This window comes from Podarcis erhardii, assembly GCF_964252035.2.
Source record: "Podarcis erhardii genome assembly, chromosome: 2".
NCBI lineage: Eukaryota > Metazoa > Chordata > Lepidosauria > Squamata > Lacertidae > Podarcis > Podarcis erhardii.
Window position 1 is genome coordinate 70,303,275 of NC_138498.1, and position 6,000 is coordinate 70,309,274.

Below are 6,000 nucleotides of genomic sequence, written 5' to 3' on the forward strand. Positions count from 1 at the left end.
AATGGCAATTCTGACACAGCCTCAATTTCATGGTGTTATTAAGTTTAGCTGAACTGCACATAGACCTCACTCCCAGCATCAGTACCCAGCCAAGGAACAATATGCCCTGTAGCATCAGACTGATCATCCTCAATAATACCGATGATGCAAAAACTAGGTGCTGCACATAAAATGAAAATAAAACACAGACCCTTTTATTGGGGCTTCATAAATGGGCCACGAGGTATACAGGGAACCAGGGCTGGGGAACCTCATGACTGGCCTTGCTATTTGCCCTCCGAACTCTCTGTTAAGTTGTGGGCGAACATATCAGACGACACAGCAATTCTTCAACAGCTCTTGTTTATTCAGAGGCCAGAATAGAACTGAACTGAAGAGCTCAGTCAGCCTGCTTATATAGAGCTCCAGAACAACATAACTGTTGCAACTTTCTAAAACTATCCAATCACTGAACGTCACTTTCGATCCTTCATTTGCATAACTATCTACAGTATCCCCCTGCTGGCCCAGGGTGAGAACTTCAGTAAATAACACTCTCCCCAGGCCACCACCTCTCTTCCGAGGCCACACCCCCTCGCTGACCTTGCATTGCACCCTGAGTGTTTTTGTCTGACAGGAATACGTTCTTGGACTCTTGACTGTGCCTCTTGCTTGACTGAATGTGTTCAGAAACTATCCTATTGGACAAAGATAAAAATTGCATTTGTTGCTCTGCCCACTTCTGCATCTGGCCCTTTTATGACTGGCATGTGGCCCCCAGAAGGTTTTGCCCAGAAGGAAATGGAGCCCTCAGGCTGAAAAAAGACCCCCACCCCTGCTATGGACCATCTACTGGGCCAGGAAAAAATGGCGGCTCAGACTGGACAGAAAAGGTGACTGTAGTACAGCCTAGCTAGCACCTGTATCTGACCAACCATTTAAGGCAGGCACCCTGATACCATCAAAATATGTCGCAAACATCCTTGCAGACCTGAAAGGCTTGTTTATAGCATTAAAACAATGATGTCAATGGAAGAAAATAACAGTATGATATGGGGATTGTGTGTGTGTGTGTGTTTACATATGGAAATGAGAGAGGGAGGGGTGTTCACTAAGGGTCTTATGTGTTTTGTGTAGCACTGCAACTATAGATGGGTTGAATGTGCATGGACATGGGAACAGCTACGAAATTCCCAAGCCAAAATTCTGTTTACGAAAGAGCCGAAAGTCACAGGACTGTAATAGATGGACTATTATAGTAAAGGCAGAATCATATTTATACTAACCCCTTGCCAATGGGAGTGGAAAGAATAAAGCGGAACATTCCAGACTAATCCTGGCTGGGAACTTACCCAGGTAACCAATGTATCAAGGTGGCAGGTAACACCTGCCTGCAGCCCTTGAAAGCTAAACCAACATAGGGTGGGGAAGGATGTTTATCTTTTAATCTCTGGGCCACACAAAATTAGTTTGTGCTGATAGGAGTAACACTTGCCTTGTTTGCACAGCACAGGCTTTCCTGAACAACAAGTACAAGGGCTGCAACATCAGTTCCACCTCATTGGGCAAGGAGAAGAGAGACGTCATCTATCCACAAGGCAAAGGCAACAGTAATCCATTTCCTAACCTTCCGGTTTCCTGGCTACCTACATCTGTGAAAGTTTTCAGACATAAGCGAGGCCACCATATAAGATAGGGATGGGGACTGTGTATCTTGGTCTATAGCTCCCATAATCCCAGACCACTGGCCATGTTGGCTGGGACTGATGGAAGCTGCAGTCTTACAGCATCTGGAGTGCCACATGTTCCCTGTCACTGCTGTAAGGACTTTAGGGTGGAGGTCAGGAACAAGTAGCCTCAGGAGGCTCAGGAGGAGTGCTAATTTTGCAGGTGAGTGCTGACAGGCAGCCCAGTAGGGACCAGGTACACTACCGAGTTTCTGGGAATTCTGTAGTGCAACCAATCCCTGCCCAAAATGGGGCTTGCTGTGGGTGATAATCAGCTAAGCCCCACTGTGAAATGTATCATTAGCCTTCATGGTTTGATTTTAATCTGCCAGCCCTGCTACCTTTGCCTGTGTGGTTTGAAATCAAACCAGGAATATAAGTGGCCCCACCTACCTGCCAAAGTGGCCTCTGGATCCACCCTCCTGTCCAGATTTTGTCCCTCACCTGCTTTTAAAGGAGGGACGCTGCCATTGTCACATGAATGGAGCAGCAGTCAGCCAGCAAGCTTGAACTAAGTAGGGTGCAATGAAGGAGGCCCTCCTGCACTTTCAATAGTTGTGTAGAAGGGGGAATTTGGGCAGGTGTAGCCTACAGAAGTTGCTGTCCTTGCTATTGAAATCCCCCCTGCTACACAGTTGTTGAAAGCGCAGGAACCCTCTGCTCTTCTGCATTTGGCCACCCTAATGCTATGTGATACCCTGGTGGGTCTGAACCGGCAACGACTAAGCAGGAAAAAGATCCAGACGTGGTGATGGACAACTCAACGAAAGCACCAACCAATGGCGGTCATGGGGGGGGGGGAGAGAGACTGATTCAGTGCTGGGTCTTGTTTATCTCGTACTGGGTCAAAAAGCATCATATCCCTCCCCCAGGATGTAAATGGCTAACACAGAGCTAGGAAAGGGCAGAAAGGGACAGCTAAATGATGGAGTTGGAGCGCTATCCCTTTCCCATAATCTAATTAGATATGTTGATTGGCAGTCGATGTTGTCATTGTTTCTTCATCACTTATCTTATGCCCTCCCTCCTTTCCTTCTTTAATAGATTCAGAAAAGGCAAAAGAAGGTCTTCTTCACACAATGCGTAATTAATTCATGAAATTCATTGCCTCAGTTGGGCTCTGGGATCCCATAAGTTTCCATCCTCATTCATTTCTATATGAAGCCACTGGGAGTGATCATAAGGGGACTGGAGGCGCATTGGCATCAATGTGCAGGTGACGCCCAACTCTGCTGCTCCTTGTCACCTGAAGCAGGTGAGGCGGTGCAAGTGCTGGACCAGTTTTCTATGCAGAGTAATGAGCTGAATCCTGATAAGATGGCACTTTGTGGGTTGGTGGTTCCTGTGTTAGGAACTGAGTAGATGGTCTGTTCTAGATGGGACTGCATTCCCCTTGAAGGAGCAGGTTTGTAGCTGGGAGTGCTCCTTGATCCAGCATTGTCAACTGAGGTCTAAGTGGCATCAGCAGCATGGAATACCGGTACCTATTTCCAGCTACAGGCAGCTACATCAGTTCCCGGACCAGGTAGCTTAGCCACAGTAATTCATGCTTTGGTAACTTCCTGGTTAGATTGCTATAGTGTATTCTACATGGGACTACCCTTGAAGATATGGCAATTTCCGCTGGCTTAAGTGGCTTTAAAGGGTCTTGGACAAACCAATGGAGAATAGGTTTTAACCATGAGGGCTAAATGGAACTTCCCTGTCCAGAGGCAGTGTATCTCTTGAATACCACATACTGGAAACAAAAGAAGAAAGGAGAGTAGTTAGCTCCATACACTGCTTGTGGATTTCCTGGTGGCAATTGACTGGCCGCTGCAAGAAACAGGATACTGAACTAGACAGGCTGTTGGTCTGATCCAGCAGAGTTATTTTTGTGGTATCCAGCCTCTTTCTTGTCCACCCTCTTATTTACTCACTGTATTTACCAAGGCTTGGTAAATTCTTAGATCCCAGGACTTCTATCTGACTAAACTAGATTAATGGTTAGACCAGAGAAGCTGTAGAGCAGCTACAGATGCCCTCCAAATGCCCTCCAGATGACACTGGACTTCAGCTCCCATCCTCCTTGACCAGTAACCACGTTGGCTGGGGCTGAGGTGAGATGGCGTCTGATCACATCTGGAGGCACCACATTGGCTACCCCTGACATAGAGTATGAGTCTCTGCTGTTGTGTAGATGTTTTGCCCAATGAATGGAGAACCAGCATATTACTCCTGAGTCCTCAAAAGCACTCGGGAATACCCAGAAAGGTAGTAGGGGAAGCCTTTTCTGACAAGGAGGTGAATGGCGAGAATGAAAAGCTTCACCTAATTCAGTTTTGCATACTTGGCTGCTGTTGCAGCACGGGTGGAGGGGCCAGTTAAAAAATGGGCTGGTGGCAACTCTTAACCGCAGGAGGGATCTTTTGTATCTTCTAATCCAACAGCATCATTGTGTACATTTGTCTTAGAACTGCCAACTCTTGAAATTAAAATAAATAAATCTCTGAGGCCTGGGTAGGATTTGGATACTGCTTTCTGGCATGCCCAGGGTGGTGTAGCTCACCATTTTTGGAGATCTAAGACTGGAGCACAGTAGTTTGTTTGTCTGTCTGTCTGTCTGTCAGACCTAGGAGCAGATCCTGGTGGAGCTTATGCCAGACCCTGGGACACAGGCTATTCACTTATGGTGTACAGCTTGAAAAAGAAAATGCTGAAGTGGGAAGAAAATGACCTTTCCCTTTGTTTTCCAGACAGCTGGCCAGAAAGCAAAAAACAAGAATATGCATACAGACCTACCCGGGCTATTATGTCATAAGGCTGACTTGAAATTTCTGAGACGTTTCTGAAAAAAATTCTGAGGGGGGGTTGGGGGGGGGTGTTTCATCCTAGAAAAAGGCTACTTTGCAGAATTTTCTCTGGATATTATGCACCCACCGCAAAAACACTCCACTAACTCTGGGGCATTGTGGAAGATGCAAAATTGTGGGCAGGCTGCCCACACCATTACTGCTGCTGGCATTTACAATGGCAGTGGGTGACGAAAACGGTTAGAAAGACAGTCCACAGCTGTGATCCTGCCACTGCGAATGGTGAGTCCTCACCCCTGAGAAACTGTTGGAGAATTTCTCAGTCCACAAACAGGGCAGCGCTGAGCTCTAGTTCTGTGTTTTCCCTCCTGGTTGTCTGGCAACCCTAGTGTCTCCTGCCTAGGATACTCTCTCAGCATAGCCACCAAGAGGTTAAACCCAAGTCACCTCAACCACAGTTCCTTCACCCCAACCTTCCTGCTATTTATCATTACCTGCTATTCACGGCCAATTTCCCACCCACCTGAAAGGATCTAGAATCTTGACCAGCCAAGAGAATACAGTTGGGCGGTGCAGGGGGCAGGGGAGGAGTTTCTGACTAACCAAGTTTCAAATTAAACTAAAGTCCAGGCCTGACTCTTCCCCGTGTATATAGTTGTCTTGTGTGCAGATGCATGTTTCTGGCATATAGCAAGGGACAGAAACAGCTCCATCTCTCCATATAGTTTTCCTATAGAGGTTTGGGTGAAATATTGTCAATATTCCAGCTAAAATAAAGGGTGGGAAGAAACAATGCCTTTTTTTTTTTTTTTTACAAAGCAAACTAGAAAAGGAACACTGATCACATGGGCATATGATACTCAATATTTTGACAAATATTTTATTATCTTTTATCAATGGCAATTTATTATGATTTTAATGTAAGACACTTTGAAGGGTCCATTGGATGAAACAGAGCCTTAGAAATCTCAATCAATGAACAAATTGCCACTTGATATACAGTTAGTGATTCAGTAAAGCTAGCAACTTATGCACATTTAACTTGTGTTCATTCAGCTTTACACGCTTGGCAAAAATAAAAAATATTTTAAAAATTAAAGGGACGGGCCTCTGGGGGGGAAAAGACTTTGGCAATCCAAATCCAATGTGCTTTGCCTATACACAATTTTGTCTTTTGGCATGATCCCTGGAATGTAATCCCTGCATAAATTGTGGGTTTACTGTGCTGTGCTTTGGCTTTTATTTATTTTGCTTTTACACATTATTTCTTGGTTCCTCTTGTGACCTTCATACACAATCTACAACATACTTTCTTCCTACCTCTAGGATAACTAAGCGACTGTGTGAATATAAAATACAGTTTTAGCTGTTTAGTTTGTTTTAAAATGCAATACAGATGTGCCTAGCAAGGTATCTTGGTTCTCTGCTTTCTTTATTGTGCTAGGCAGCATCCGAAAAAGAGCAGGAAAATAACCTTGAAAAGTCCTATTTTTCAGGATCTA